At 48.3% G+C, this 16,842-nt stretch overlaps 1 protein-coding gene across 1 annotated transcript in view; it reads left to right on the forward strand.

Annotated features, from left to right (window-relative positions):
* The first annotated feature begins 14,171 nt into the window (after positions 1–14,171).
* The window catches only part of Ngf (nerve growth factor), a 51,470-nt gene continuing 48,799 nt past the window's right edge, over positions 14,172–16,842 (forward strand). The window contains exon 1 of the mRNA XM_055628291.1: positions 14,172–14,218. The gene's annotated coding sequence lies outside the window, so the exon portion shown is untranslated. The remainder of the gene's footprint in view (positions 14,219–16,842) is intronic.

The raw sequence follows: 16,842 nt of genomic DNA on the forward strand, positions 1-16,842 counted from the left end.
ACCTAGTAACTACTACACTTCTCAAGCTGCATCCCCGTCCCTCTTTGTTCCCACATTCGGCAGCCGAGTGGAGGTAGAAGGTATGGCCTTATGCATATGCTCATATTTTCAGCCACGGGCAAATGGGAAATCCTTCCATTTGCAGGAAGACAGATAGAACTAGAGGACATTGCGCTAAGCAAAAGAAGCCAGACACAAAGAGACAGGTTTCAATCTCGAGCTCTGTACCTTGTGGAAACTGGTTTTCACAGTGCCTTGACTTACTTATATTCCCACCAAGAGTTCACACTAACTCCCTTTTCTCCACATATATATATAATCTTTAACAAGCAATTTCCTTTTTCTATTGTTTTGTTTCTTTCATTATGACCATTGTGATTGGAGTGAGACGGTACCTCATGCCAATTTACAGTTGCATTTTCCTGATGGGCTCATGCTATCAAGCACCTTGCTTTGAGAAGTGGCTATTTGGACTATTTGCCCATTTTTTTTAGTTGGATCGTCTATTTCCATTAAGCTCTTTGAGCTCTTTATGTACTGCTGATAGCCAAGCCTTGCTCTCATCCTGTGGGCCGTGTCTTCACTCTGTCGACTGGCTCCTATGCTGTAGATGTTTGCTGTGATCCTGTTTTTCGGGTTTTGCTTTCCTATGCATTTGGCATTCTATCCACAGTCATTGCTCATAACAATGCCTCAAGGAACCTTCCCCAAGTCTTCCTCTAGTTTCCTTTTAAAGCTTGAGTCTTACATGCTACCATCCGTATAGTATTTTAACGATGAGGAAGCTGGCAGGCAGACATCATCAAATGGCGTTTGAAGATGCCAAGATGCTGGGAGAGGACAGAAAAGCGTGTGGATAATAGGTAGGCTTTACCCACTCCACAACTGTTCTGAGGGCTGAGGGCCACAACAAGTCACAAACAGAACTATCTCTGTGAGAGCATTTTTTAAAAGGAGAAAAAATGGGGGGGCCCAAATAGGCAAGGGGTGGGGTAGGGTGGAGTGGAGGGTTCCCAACTAGTGAGGTCCCAGCTCTGCACCCATATGAGTAAGCAAGACAAGGAGCATTTTCCCACGCCAGGTTCCAAGGAGAAAAGGGAAGCAACCATATGATCCTCCCTTCTTACCTCCTGTCAGTCATGGCTACGAGCCCATCCTAGAGAGCTTTTGCACCCGAGCCTTGAAGGTTGAGTAGCAACAAACAGCAAAGGGAAATCCCAGTGGGCTTTGCACAGAGCCTCGAATTAGCAAACAAAATCAAACCCAGATCTGAGAGTTACAGTACCTGATACTCTCGCTGGCTCTCCTCTCACCGCCGCTCACCTGAGGGACTGCCATTTGCAGTGTATTTAAGAACATGAAACACCACGCAGCCTTACTGCCAGGAATTCCCTGTCATATCCACGCTTTGCGTTGCAATCTTAGGCTGGGTTCCACCATTGGAAGCTCCAGCCGGCTTAGATGAGACCAATCAGGGAGTTGCTGGACTCACTGAGGTTCCTCAGGCAGCTGACCCACCTGTGAAGGTCTCATACACTGCAAAGCACCACGGGATTCCAGGATTATAGACGCTCCTTCTTAACACATTTCATGTCTGTGCTATTAAATGAATTTGTCCAAAATGGTCTCTGGCAGCTCTCTTTGCAGTTCCCCACACTGCGGGAGATCAACATTCTTTTCAACCCACTAGAGAAGAGCTGTGCTATTTGACTTCCTTTTGATGGGCTTCTAAAACCCATCAGTTCAGTCGCTTGACGAAAGCTGCTATGTGCCTGACCCAGGAAGGCTGCTGGGCTCTCGTGCTCCCCACAGGGGACAGATCCCAGACGAATCCCAGTGTTAGTAAGCTTCAGTTTGCAGTAGGATCAGGCGTACCTGATACCACCACAGGAGCAGATTACAGGTCTAAGGCTGAAACCAAGGCTGACCAGCCGGAGAGGTAATTGTCACTCCTGAGCGCTCCAGTTTCACCTGACCTCAGTCGTCCATTTTACACTCAGATTCAACGTGCAGCAGGGTGCTTCCTGATTAAATGAAGTGGTGTCGCCCATCACACACTCTAACATCAGAGGAAGTCCCCTAACCGGTGTTTCAGGGACTCTGTGTAGTCTGGCCTGATGGGAGAGCTGGCTACCCAGCAGTCCTCCCCATACTAAGGCCTGGAGACCTCAGGAGTAGAAGGTACCAGAGGAGAGTGAGTGCCGGCCAGCTTGTCCAACACACCTGTTCATCAGTCACCCACTCATTGACACAGTAAGGACTGCAGTCTGCTGTACAGTAGACACAGCTCTGGGGATTAGCATTGAAAAGATCAAAAACTGTTGCCCTGTGGAACTCAGTGTGGCCGTTCATGACAAAGCAGAACAGCAAACATTGTTGTCATGAGGAGCTTCCTGTTCTACAGGCTTCACATATCTCCTCTTCACCATCATGCTTGGGTGGTAGGTGCCCTTCTTAATCCCACCTCACAGGCAAGAAAACTGAGGTATAGAGAAAGTCGGTGGCTCCCCCAAAGCTTGCTGGCTAGAAGGCGGAGTTGTAGATTTGAACCCAAGCAGGTGGAGAAGCCTAGGCTTCCAAATTACACTCTGCCAGAGGGTGACACAGAGGTCAGAGGGAAACAAAGGGAGGAAGCAGGTGACGGGATATGTATGTGTGGAGGTCATCTCCAATGACGGTGGTAAAGAAAGTGCGCACAGAGGAACATCAAGCAAGGATTCCAGGAAGGAAAGGATGGAGCGATGCAAACGTTTGGAGGATGCTCACATCCCCATGACTTGGACAGCAAGTGCAAATATCCTGAGGAGTATTTAGGAAGCTGAAGGTCATAGGGAGGGGACGTCAGGTGCAATGAGCTCTGAGAGGTACTGGGGCTGAAAGGCCTTGTTCCGGGTCCAAGAGCATCCTTGGCACGTGGAGTATCTTTGAAAGTTGTGGATCACCGTCATGACTTTTGTGAAGTATTTCCAGTCCCCATGCCACACGACAGGGTTGTCCCTCCTGGCCCCCACTGAAAGACACGTGACTTGACACGTGACTTGTCCTCCTAACAGAAGCACAGGGAGTTGGTTTCTTTCAGGCCCCAGTTTTAGAACCACTTTGTGTGGACTGTCCTGTCGTCATCCGTGCTTGGGTGACTGATGGCAGCGAGCCCCACTGGATGATGCAGTTTGCTCGAAGAGTAAGTTTTGTTGGGGTAAGCTGCTGGAACTGGTGTTGCTTGCTACCTCGACGTGGTCTAACCTAAACTGACTGACATGGAGTCTAAGAAAGGGGAAAGGTTGGGGAAAGGGGGAGCTTTAGGTGCATTGTTCTTGAAGCACCTGGTGTTAAGAACTGGCTGAGAAGAGTCAAACTTGGACAAGCTGGATAGCACGGCCATGACCTAGGAAGGGGTGAAGGTCTGTGCAGTGGGAGCAGCAGGAGGAGAAAGCATGGGGGGGGGGAGAACACTACCTTTACTATATGTAGATCAGTCTCAAGCAGAACTTGGGCAGCCTTTGATTTCACTGGTTCTGATCCAAGGACCAAACTAAAGAAGAAAAAATATTATAAAAGAACAGGAAACAAACAAACCAAAACAACAAACAAAAAAACCAACCCTGCCTAGAGGCACAGTCCCTTCTTCCCTCTGTCCTGTGTGGTGCTTTTCTGCCTGACAGCTTTTTGCTATTCTTCTCGCAAAGCATTCTTTGCACTGCTCCCCATGGGTCGGGCACAGCTAAAAACAGACAGTGGCAGCCCGCCTCTCTGTCTCCTAGCCTACTGTCTCCTAGCACACGAAGTAGAATCATTTGGATTATGCATTGCTGTGTCATGCTTCCAATCTGAAAAGGGCCTGACTGTGATTTTTATTGGATTTTTATTATTCGTTGTACCTTTTAAAACATCAATTTGAAGTCATTAAATTGGAAGCTTTCTCTGATGTTTTACAAACCTTGGGCAATGCCCAGTCCAGTCACTTTTGTTTGTCATAGACCTGTTCTGGAGTCCTGAGGAGCCAAACTACCATTTTAGGTAGATTGGCAATGTCCCAGGGTGGCAGACTGGTAAACAGGAGGCCCAGATCAGAATCTCCTCTTCTGAGACGCCAGTAAAAGAAATCACTTGAAGAGAAAAACACTGTCTTGGAGATTCACAGCCCTGGAGGCCAAGTAGCCACCGTCATAGGCATCAGCAACTGAAGGGACAGCTTGCAAACTGCAACTGGGCCCCAGTGTTTGAAAAAAAAATGTGTAGGATAAACTAAAAGTGTCTTAACTTTCCCCTCTGAAGTTTAAGCAAATATATGCATTACATAAAAGTGCCGAAAGTGCATGGAAGTCTATAAAAATGTTAACTATGGCAGGGTGTTTTCAGTGAGTTCGCTTTCATTGGAAAGGAGATGTCCCCATAAAAAGGCATGCTCTGTGTTCCATTCCTCTGCAAATACTGAACTTGATGTGCTGGCTAAGCCTCCCTTTCTTCCAATGCAAACCAATTTTGTCTTTCCCCAAACATGTGCAAGGAGTGTGGAAAGATCACTAAAGCCATGCTTGGAACCATGCGACAGTGGGCTGTTCCTGGACACACAGCCTGTTTCATATATTAACTGTATGCTAAACTCCATTAATGGCAAAGCCATATGTGCCTTCTTCAGTTTTTCACACACCCCCCGTTTATACCTTTATTCTAGCCTAACTGATCCCAGCTGTTATTAAAGAACACAGCTTAAGCCCCCATTACAACAAAGACTTCTCTACAATGAATGATCTGAACAATGGCCCATTTCTTTGAATAATTTTACTCAGTTCAATTTTAATGACTATTTCTGAAGACAATTCTTCCAACTCCTGTGTTCGTTTCTGCTGATGCAGACATGAAAAGAGCTGAGTCCTCACTCTCAGAGGGCTCAGTATTTGAAATGACAAAGTTCCAGCACAACAAAGAACTGTGGTTATCCCTTGAACTTTGTTCAGATGGGACCTAATGTAGGGTAGCAACTAGGAATGGTGGTTTTATTCGTAGGAATTTCAGAACATTATTATTCTCTTCTTTTATTTCTGCCGCTCTTTGTCAGAGCCCATGGCCCCTAAGTTCCAGCAGTGGGGTAGAAGTCCTTCCCTCCAGTCAGTCTTCTGCATTCTAGGAGGCTAAGTTTCAAGGGCAGAGGAGGTTTTCTGGTCACTCCAAGGTGCCAGGCAGGTCCCACCGTGCGACACTGGCCCCAACATCATGCAGCTAAATCAGGATTGATCTACACCAAAGGGCACACAACACGTGGATTTTTAATCCGGGTCTCTGCCCCCTTTGGGTCACAGAATAACTGCTTCACCTCTGTCTGATGAAAGCATATCACACATGGGAGCTTTCCTTCTTTGGGCCTCTTGGGCAAGCATATTTTCCCTCACCACAACACATTTTCCTTTTTTCCTATTTAAAAAAAAAAAATGAACTTGTTGCTCCAACCGCTTGGTGTCTGGCTCTGGGTCTGGGCCTTGAGGGTAAATGGTGATTCCTAATGTGTTTCTGGATTCTGTGGTTTCCAAACCAAGGTGGAGCCTCGGCAAAATGTGGCTCAGTTGGCTTATTGCTGCCACGGGGCTGCTCTCTAGGCACCTCTGGCTTGTCTGGGCAGAAGGCAATGCACTAAATTGAAAATGAATGAGGACTTCCCTACTGAACACTTATTTTGTGTCAGGAATCTCCCCTAAGCGGCGACGCACATGGACTCAGTTAAGCCTTTCAGCATCCTATGCGCACTCACAGTGGGCATCTTTCTTCTTGGAGAAGGTGATGCTCAAAGATGTTCCATCGTGTGTCTAAGGACACAAAGCAAGCAAATGGCTGAGGCTAGGTGAATTCAGGCCTTCAGTAAACCAGAAGACCACTGCTCAATCTGTGTCCCTTATAAATTCCCACAAAACTCCAGCCACAGTTTTTAAACCACAACAACATGCTACTTGTTTTAAAGACAAAGAAGAAACACTGTTGTGAAAGTGCATGTGTCAATGGGTTATGCACAGTTATTCACATTCAGAAGGCTGTCTCACAGAACACCAGGATGCACTTCCTCCCTGGTGCTGGGGCTCAAGCTGCTTGCTGGAGGTGATGCCATTGCAGGCACCAAGCATATGCCTGCTTGGTGGGTCCAGAGAAGCCTGTCTGTCAGGAAAATGCCTCCCCGCTCTGTGCCCTTCCTTCTTAATTAAAATAACATTTTGAAAGTAAAATTATACAGTGTGTGGAATAAACAGCACAACAATGGCTGTGATTAATCTGTCAGGGATTGTATAATGGGATGCTAATAGGGAGAAATAAACTCCTGATGAAGATCAAAGTCATCTCTGCACATGGAGAACTTTTAAAATTAGAATGACAATAAATGAACCTCCATCCATAACCAAAAAAATGTACCTACTCCGTTAGGCTTACAGAACGAGGGCCAAAAGAAGCCTGAGGACACTCACGGCCCAGGAGCTGGTAGCTAGGGAACAGCATCTCCAGCTGGAACCTTCTCTGGCTCACCCAAGCACCTCAGGCCCATTTGCTTTAATTTGGGATGGTCACTCAAGATCATCAAAATCTGCCCAACTCCTGCTACAGCCTACTGGGCTCAGCCTATGACAGGATACAGGTCTAGGGGGGAGGGACAGTGTACACAGGGGTCATGTGTGCCTGAGAGTTCAGGAGGAGACAGAATACACCCACTTCCATGCAGCAGCCTCTAAGCAAACTCTCCCATGGCCTTGAGAGCAGATTTGGTTTTAATTTACAGGTGCTGCTCTGTAAGTTCCCCTGGTTCTAATGTCGGGGCTTTGTATCTTCTCTCAGAGACAGTTAAGTGCTAATCAGAAAAATTTCTGATTGTGAAATTTTGTTTTTCACACAGTCACCAAAAATTCAAGATAGAACTGAAGAGTAGTGCGCGTCAACAGACAGTTCTGGAGCAGCTAAGAATGAAGCACCTACTGTGTTCAGGCATGTACCTACTTTGTGCAGGTGTATCATGGCCCCCTGCCACTGCATGCAGGGAGCTTCCAGGGACTTGGGAGGAGAGAAGGAACAGAGAAAAGCACATGTCTGGGATACTGTGGAGGTCCCATCTAAGGAAGGTTGGGCTCACAGAGGAAGAGGGCCCCTAACTTAAACCAAGGCAGCTGTGCTGCCTTTGGAGGATGTGTCTGCCTCGGAGTGAGGCAGGGCTGAAGGAGACCCAGAAAAGAGCGAAGACTGAGTGTCTCAGGAGGAGACACGTCTGAGGCACAGGAGAGAGACAGAGACAGACAGACCCAGACAGACAGAAACAGAGACAATATGAATCAATGCAGTTTTCCCTGTCAGCCATTTTCAAACTTACACAGATTGCTTTTAGTGTCCTCCTCCTTAACCCTGTGATGCCCAAGTAGCTCCACTCAATTGACAAGTTAGTTCGTTCTCCCACCTTTCTGAGTCAGCTCTGCCGCCTGTCCCCTGAAACGTGATTGCCCTGAGAAACCAATGGAGGGTCTAAGACTGTTTTCTAAGAGTAGAATTAACTGAGACTTGGTGCTGGAGCATGGCTGAGGTTCCTTGCACCAAGGGAGCTTCTTCAAGACTCAGAATCTGGCAAATATTCTGTTTGGACCAGCCCTCTTGTTACCTACAGAGATAATGTGTGTCAGCCATCTGTGGTGCAGCAGCTAACCTCGAAACTTTACACCAAGGAGACTCACTGCCAGTGCCTTTAGAGAAGTGCCAGGAGAGGGACAGGTCCCAAGCTGCCATCTACTGAAAAGGAAGATAGTCCTGGATAAGGAGAACTGAGAGGCGGACTCTTCTCGATTCTACCATGCTGCCAAAACCTGATTTGAGACACCTGACTCTTGCCCGGTTGCATAAAAATCACCCCCAAATATTAGTTAGTAAGGGATGGTGTCAAGGGTAACATGTGAGCTGCGGGGTCTAGCAGACTAGCCTCGGATGGTTTGCTGGTGAGTTTTAAGCTCCTCGGTCAACCCCCGTGAGCATCATTCATTCTTTCATAGAATGTGCACTCACTGAAGCTCTCTAATGTCCCAGGTGTTATGATGGCTACTTCGAGTTTAAAATTCTTCAAGGTTTTAGAGTTTAGTGGAGAAAGTACTCTGTTGCTGGGAATGGTGGCTGTTCTTGTGATCTCAGCACTTGGGAGGCTTAGGAAACAGGACTGTTGTGAGTTCAAAGCCACCCTAGGTTATAGTGTGAAAGCATGGCTCCATAAGAAAAAGAAAGGGAAGGAGCGAGAGAGGGGTGGGAGGAGAACAGGATAGGAAAAGAAAAGGCAAAGGAGAGAGAGAAGGAGAGAGAATAGCAGCTTGTTGTCCATTTGTGGATACAGGCAGATGTATGCACATTCTCTCGTACTCTTCCCAGTGTGTGATCTCTGCCGTCATGCTTCCAGAAGCATGTGGTTTTCATAGGCTGCTTTTAGGATTGCTGCAGTTGGAACACAGAGAGAAAGAGTCAATATTCATCTTCCCACATCAAGAATAGAATTTCTGAGCCCACAGCAAGACAATGCTTTTGAAAGCCAAGCATTCACAAGTAAAAGAGAAAAACACGTTTTCTGAAGCCCTTTAGCTCCCATAAAGTATTAAGAGTAAAGCTGGATGCTGGTTGGTGGCTCGCACCTTTAATCCCAGCACTCAAGAAGCAGAGGCATGCAGATCTCTGAGTTTGAGGCAACCTGGTCTACAGAGTGAGTTCCAGGACAGCTATGGCTACGCAGAGAAACCCTGTCTTCAAAACCAAAGCAAAACAAAGTGAAGCTTGGAGAGTTTGACCATAGAGTATCCCTGTAAACCTGGAGTAGAAAGAACTAAAGAGGTGACTTAGGAGGTTCTGGTGGAAAAGAACATGACAAAGAACTTCCTCTGAGCTCCAGAGAAGAGAGTCGGATGAGAAGGATGGGACGGATGAGGTGCTCACCTCTTGCCCTGCCTTTGGCATACATCCCTATATAGGCATCTGAGCATTATAGGAATAAACAAGTAGGAGAGACGCAAAGAAAAAAGTGAACAAGTTAATCTGTTTTGCTGAGCTCTGACCTCTGACCTGCAACTGGCTGAGCACCGACACAGTAGGGAGGGAACAGTAGCTTTGTTGGGAAGGTGAGCCTTCAGTATGGACTTGGAGACAATGCTGAGGGTATCTACTTCTGCTGTGTGCAGTGTGCAGAGACTGCTAGCCTTGCCACTGTTCGTGAATCTCCTACTTCTCCATTGTGCGCACACTTTAATGTCACACATGCCCCACAAAATCCTAAACTGAAGACCTTCGCTCCCTTGTCAACCACCACATGGACTCCCCATTGATGCCCCTTCCCCATAGTTGGTACTACCATGTACCTGGTCAGACAAACGAGGCATTCAGAGACATCTGTGAGACTCCACTCTCTCCCTCACTGTCCCTTATGTGCCATTTTCTATGGCCTACATCAATTTACAGCCTAAGTTTATCTTGAATGAATGATTGCAGGGTCAGTTCTCAGTGCCTGGGTTAGGCAGTCATCATTGTTGATATAAACTGTCACTTCAAGACCCTAGAAGTCTGCCCATATTTGATTTTACTCACTACATCCCAGCTCCCCCTGCCCCAACCCAACCTCACAGTCACATTGAGCTCCATTTGTAGTCGCCTCATGCCACATTAGTTCTACACTGATTCTGATCCACTCTTGTTCTAAGCCATTCTTTCTCTCTCAAGTGGTGCTCTTTTCAGCATCCTTCTTTTAGTTCTTGCTCATGCATTAAAGCACAGATAATATCTCATTTGCCAAAGTATATTAGGTATGTGCTCTAAGACACATACCTAATTGTTACAGAAACTCTAGAAAATGTGTCAGGCTTGACTTGGGGGATCTCCCAAGAAATCTCCCAATCAGAAGTGTGGTTGAAGGGTCTAAGAAATATATCTCAGAAGAGGAGGAAAAAGAAAAAGAAGAAGAAGGAGAAAAAGGGATCAGGACAGTAGTCTTAGAAGCCTTGTAGTTAGTAGTCTTAGAGGCCAGAGATAATTGCCATCACTTGTGAAATGAACTGGAAAACAGAATCCCCAACACTAGAGCTAAAGCAAGGCAACTCTAGTAGGTACAGGTGACCCTCAGCCCCCAAGTCTCCTTAAAGAAAGTGGAATTTAGGTTAAGGACAGCTAGGACAATAAACGAAGCCTCAAACTCTGTATCGTTTGAATGGCAACATCTTTCCCTACAGGTTTTCCATTTATTTATGGGTCTGTTTTTGTACTGGGTAGAGGGTACTTTCATGGCAAGAACATTCTTTCTTGATCTCTGTTTTCTTTTCTAAGTCCTGCCCTAGAACCTAGAACCAGATTTTATGAAATATATTGAGTTGGATTTCTAAGGTGGTGGCATTAGGTCTTGGACTAGATGCACCTCTGTGGTTGCCAGACAGGAATTTCCCCACCAGGGAACTGCATGGAGGCATATTTGTTTGGACCACGGGCTCATAAGAGACACTGGGGACCTGCCACAGAGGCAGAGACATTCAAAGACAGTACCAGGGACATCAGCACCTGATCTAGACACTCCATGTGGTAGCCATGAATCAGTAGGGATCTTTGAGGGACCAGCCCTGGCAAGACTGAAAAGGTGGCGGTTCACAGTGGTCAGGGACAGGATTTGCTCCCCAGAGACATATTGACTCTCCTCATGCCTAAGGAGACTCTCCTCATACCTCTAACATCACTGCCTGTCTTCTCTTGCGCTATCCTTGCTTACAATGTACATTTAAAAAATAATTCACATTTATTAAATATTAAATAGGTGATGGGAATTTTTAGAACTTAAATTCCATGTGTCTAGAGGCAGCTTTATTCTCTGACTGAATGCTCTGTGCCTACAATGGTACTGGGCAGAAAAGGTTATCAAAAAGTATTTATTCAATATATTTAAGCAATATAATTATAGTTTTATAGTGATTATAACTATTATGGCCCTAACAGGTTAGATCTTTCTCTAAAGGTCACATCATTGGGCCAAAGTTTGTCTGTTCTCAAGGTGAAGGCTTTTCTGAGCCACAGTGTCCCCACAGGACAAAAACGGAACTGCCCCTTTCCCAGCCCAGCTAGGAGCATCCTGTGATGAGCCCTGGAGGGAATGAGGAACCAGGGGTGTAGATGGCTGACCTAGCAGGCATGAGGCCCTGGTTTTGATCTCCAGCACTGCATTAACTGGCTATAAGCCCACCTGGGAAGTGGAGGCAGGAGAATCAGAAATGTAAGGTCATCCTCAGCAGCCTGGGAGACTTGAGACCCTATTTTAAAGAGAAAACAAACAAACAGAAGAGGGAAGACACAAGAAAGAAAAAGCGCAAGGACTATGCATAGGGTTGGGGGGGAAGGTTGGGGGTCGGAGCTGAGAGGAAAGTGGTGCTTGTCGGTGTCCACGCGAGTGGCTAAGATAAGAAAACAGTGAGCGCTTTGCATGCAATGGACATCGGTGACCTAGGGAGTGTGTCTGAGAGGACAGAGATGAAGATATGAGTGGTATCTAGAAATTAGGCTAGAACACCTGGAAGAATGAGCAGGGAGGCGAAGCAGAGGCAGGGCTGGAAGTCTGGGCCGGGGCTGTGTTGCTCTTGATGAGGCTCTCAATGGTGGCAGGCTTCTGCAGCCTCAGAAATAACAACAATTACTGTATACACCACAAGCTGTCCTCCAAGTCAGCAAATGCATCAGCTGCTGGTTATTTTGATGCCCTGGATAAAAAGCTCTTTCGAGAAAATCTAGTACATCAAAACATTCTTCTTCTCTGCTGGTCGGCGCTGTGCAGTCTGGCCTTGGCCCTCTCAGCTGGTTTTCGTTCCTATAAATGTAACTGTTCCAGGCCTTAAGGTTCTTTCATTAGTGACCCAGGAGGACACTTCTGTTAGATTCTTTCATGAAAGTAGAAAAAGCAAAAGGAGTAGGCACCTGACCACGGTCATCGGAACCGAGCCTGACCTGTTATGGAAACTGTTGGAAAACAACCCAGTATGGATGGATTATCTGACACCCACAAATGGTGCTCACTGTTGTTGGACCCAGCATACATATCAGGTCCCTATGCCAGGTCCTGGGGAGACTGATAGTGTGCTAAGGAGTGACATCAAGCCATCATGGGAACAACTGTGGCAGCAGGTGTCCCAGCCACTCCTCAGGATGCAGCACAGAGGAAACTCTAGGTGAACAATGGTTGTTTGTTGTTTACATATTCTTACTTGCAATTCAGGGAAAGAAACAGATCTAGTTAGAACTAGCAAAGGACTCCTGTTAAGCCAGCGTGTACCATGAGAATATGATCAACAATCTGGGGGCAGGACAGCAGGGCTTATGTTTTACTCATTTTTGTTGTTGTTGTTGTTGTTTTGTTTTGTTTTAATTTCTTTTCTTGAAAAGAGCCAAAAGTGCATCAGATCCTTTCACCCTTTAAGGAGCTATTCTGTAATTCGTAATCCCACCCCTAAATTCACAGTCAGTTATTATTTGGGCCAGTGCTTAAAAAACAGATTTATATGTGAAATGGTTAGTGGATAAATGCATTGTCTTGTCTGGAAATTGTTACCTGTTTAACTAACAATGGTAAGTGCTCTGCCATGGTGCCAATCCTGCTTTCTGCCATTCCGGTGTTCCTGAGATGTGTTCATCTACCAGTCTGTGTCTGGACCACATAGAGCATGCAGCAAATCAAAGGAGCTCACTTTCTTTTTTCTTCATCCTCCCTGGAGTGCCCAGAAGTGGAAGGAAGGTAGATGTGTAGGCAATGTCTTAGAACAGAAAGAAGTTGAAATCCAGAGGGCTGGAAGTACCTCTACAGCACCCGCCCCCTACTCAAGTGACCTCCGATGAGGTTAAAGGACCACCTGTAACTGTTACTCCACCCCTGTGCCTCACTTCATCCAGCTGTGCGGAGCCTGGGCTGAGGGGTCACCAGTAGTGGGGAGAAACTTCACCCTCTCTCTGTTATTCTCCTGAAGCCATTCCTTCCTGTGGCATTCACAGAGGCCATGGAGGTGGGGGGAGGGGAGTACAACATACTTTTCAAAAGGAAGAAAAGTCATTTCACAAGTTCATCAAGGAAAGGAACATGTGAGGGTGTGTGTGTGTGTGTGTGTGTGTGTGTGTGTGTGTGTGTGTTTCCAAAGATCACAGACCTTCATTACAACTGGTGAAAAATCTGACTTTAGGTATATTTCTGCTGGTTTGGAGCTGAGCTGAAAAGGCCCTGGGGGGTGGGGGTGGGGAGCGTCTAAGACAGGCAAGACCCCACCAGCTCCTGTATCTATCAGATCCAAGAAATTCTGGAGGGCCAGCTGTGGAAGTAAACAAAGGGGTGAAAAGGAATTGAGGTGGGGCCTGGGGCGGGGCAGGAGGCTCAGCCTTCCACTGAGTGTGTGCTGGCCGACTCTTAAAAACTCTTAATGAAAGCTGTGGATCTCAGATCTAGAAAAATGTAGGGAGCACACACAGACACAATTCCATCTTCAGCATCTAAGGGATCAGAGCTCCTGTGAGGCTCCTGCCTGTGGAAGTGGGGTATCCCAGCACTTACGGTCCTCTTCCCTTAGAACCCAGGCAGACACAGCAGTCTGCTCCTTCTAGTTAATTCTGCTTCTGCCTGGTTTCAGCTCCTGGTACTGGCCAGTCCAGGAGCTTCCTAGGTGTTCCTTCAGTGCTCAGATTTGCAGGGAGGGTTAACTAACAGCTGATGTCCGGGCTCTCGAAGGAGACCTAAGTCAACCCAAGAGGCTAGTAAGGCAGTGAGCCAGGGCAGGAGGTAAAGAGACTCCAACTCTGCCAAGCAACTTGGCCCAGCTCACCCTGTCTGACCATTGGTGTCTGGGACCAGCTGCTCTTCCTAGTGTCCTAGAAAATCTCTCTTTGCCTCTGCGACGCCTTCCCACCATCCACATGCACTTTCATTTGATTTCAGGAGGTTTGAATTCTTCCCTGTCTTTGCCTGACCAGGTCCCATCAGGAGGTATCCATCCCTTGTCCCCAGGACCCCTACATCCAGCACCCCTTGCGTCCAGTCACAAGCAGGTGCGGGGCTGGGGCTGGGGTTGGTCAGAGAGGGAGGGTTCGGATGGGTGGGGGGCAGGATTTGGAGAGGGTGTGACTGGAGTCTGGAGGAGGGGCTAAATACACTCAGGAAGCCTGTTACAGCAGCTCTGTGCTCCAGCACAGCAGAGAGCGCCTGGAGCCTGAGGGGAGCGCATCGGTGAGTCAGGCTGCGCTGAGCCGAGCCCCATGGGGTGCAGCGCGGTGCGTCGGGCCGGGGTTGCTGGGCTCCCTGGGACGGTGTGCTTGGATCCCTGTCCGGCGTGATCTTCGTGGGTTGAAACGCAGCCTTGAAAGAAGTGTCCCGAGTAGATGTAGGAACGCGCGATCGATCGTGGGCAGGCAAGGGAGGAGAAGGGAGTGAGGGTCTCGCTTGTCGTGAAATTCCCTGTCCCAGGATGACCAGAAGTCTCAAAGTCAACCCTGGCGCCTGCAGATGCTGCATTGCCTTGCCTGTGCTGTCGGGCCAGAAGGGGACAGCGCTCGAGGAAGCCTGGAGTGAGGGATGCGCGCGGCGAGCGCGCTGCGGTGGCAGAGCAGTATCCCGCGCGGTGGAGGGCGAGTGTACAGCAAGCCGGCTGCGGAGTGTGCAGAGTCTAAGTGCCATGCTGCCCTAGAGGGCCAGTCGCCCAGCACGCGCTAGACCCGGTGCTTGTCGCAGGGTTCAGAGTCTAAGATTGCGGGTGCCAAGGGTTGATTAAGGAAGCTTGGACTCCCAAGTGCCGAGCTCCAGGGCCCTCGGTGGGGCCTGCTGGACATCCTAAAGCATAGCCCTGCTGCTTGGGTCACCCAGTACATTCAGCTATCTGCTGCCAGGTGTGGCAGAGGCTGGCACCCGGGTTTGGGAAGGGCAGCAGGCGCTCTCGGGTTCAGGCAGAGAAGCTGCAGGGGAGGGAGAGGACTCTGGGGTCACGGTGTTGCAACTTGAAGCCAACGTAAACATGCGGCTTAGTTAGCTCCGTTTGATTACAATGCTCTTGTTTTTTGCAAAACTTTCTGAGATTCTTAAAGAAGGTGGTTTTTGTCTTGACCTTTCTCGTCAGATTTACTCCAGATATTCAAGAAGAGCCTGCTTGCTAGGCTGGTTTTTCCAAGTTGTTCCAGGCTGGAAATTGTAGCAGTTTGCAGGATAATTTATGGTTGTTTCGTGTGTTAAAGTGTATTGCAGCAAAGTCTTTTGGGTGCTGTGGGTATTCAGGAAAACTCAGTGCACATTCCCAGCTGCAGACCAAAATACCGCTCTCCTGGGTGCCTCTGCTCCCATCAGAGACCCTGCAGAAAAGGTAGAAAAGGCGCTTGCTGTATTGCCCTGCCTCCGTCCTCCCAGTGTACTCTCCCCGGCTGTGCCAATCCACCCTCCCCGTAGGCATGGGCAGCTGGAGGGCCCGCCAGTGACTTCTCCCCAGGCTCTCCGACTCCTGAAAATGATGAAAATGTCGGTCTCTCCCTCTCCAAGCAGAACAGAGGCCAGTACAGTTGGCTCACCACCCTCCTTGACCGGTGCCGCAGTTCCCTCCCAAATGAAACTTTCCCTCTCTGCAGAGTCATGGGCCATATTCAGCCTGATGAGTTTCATCGGTTGGGTAAGCCGTGTGTCACCCTGGCCACCTGAATGCTAATTCATCATAGATAGCATTCCCAGAGGTTGACAGGGGACAGGCTGCTTTGGGAGAGCATGGTTTGGGGGATGAGGCCAGTGTGGCTGACACTGACATCCAGAAGGCTTGGCGGTCCCTTGTGCTGGGGAGTGAAGGAGGATGGAGTTAATGTCACACCCTTCTGAACCTTCCCTCATCATTTCCCCCAATATTTTAGGCAGGTGGCAAAAAAGAGAGAGAGAGACGCCTCCAAGAGAAAGTGTTAAGGGGTACCATGTACAGGAAGTCAGGGTCTCTGGGGCATGAGGCATGTGGTTTGACAGAGCTATAGGAGTGACTCAGGGGGGTTTTAAAGCCAGCCAAACTCACTGTCATCCCGGGAGAGCCGCCTGAAGCAGCCCGGGCCCATCAGAAAGTTTGGAGAACCGAGTTTGTTCAGGACCGTCATCCTGATGCTGGTGGCTCTCAATTCTTTACTTCTAATCTCTAGCAAGGAATGGGCTCTCCTTTTCTTCCCTTGCCCACCTTACAAGCCCCATGCCCTGAGGACAGTGAGAGGAAGGCATGAGGCACCACACAGCCCTTCTCCTCCAGGGAGAACTCTATGCCGGGACCAGAAAGGGGGCCCAGCTGCCAACATCAGCATGGAGACTAGGGCAGGGCAGGGCAGGGCAGGGCTGGAGCCTCAGGGAAGTTTCTCATCCTTACTGAGATTCAGCTGATGAGAAAATCACACATTTCTAAATGAGTGCTGAGCATGACAGCTGCTCATTTGTGGAGCGCAGGGCCTCAGAGCTGCAGAAAATGAAGCCACAGCTCTTCTTTGCTAGGCATGCAACCGAACTGTGCCTAGACTCCACACGGCAGTCACAGACTGAGCCAGGCACCTGGCCATTTGTCTTCTCCTAATAAGAACTTCCATGCACCTCAGTACCTGGAGCAGGCCTTCCATTGTCAGGAAGTAGTAGAAGGTTTCCTGAGGGTGTGGACAAAGTCTCTGGTGGTCTGGGACGCAAATGACTTGTGTTTCCAGAAAGTGCCTCTTCTGTCTTTGACTGGCACTTCTGACCTTAAATACTACTCCCATCAAGCTCAGCCAGTTCTAAGATTAACTCTGAGGGAACTGGTGTTGTGTCATTGTGACGTCAGCCGGGTAAGTAAAGGGGAAGGAAAGACCCTTCCTAAC

Source organism: Psammomys obesus, unplaced genomic scaffold, assembly GCF_907164565.1.
Source record: "Psammomys obesus unplaced genomic scaffold, mPsaObe1.curated_primary_1811, whole genome shotgun sequence".
NCBI lineage: Eukaryota > Metazoa > Chordata > Mammalia > Rodentia > Muridae > Psammomys > Psammomys obesus.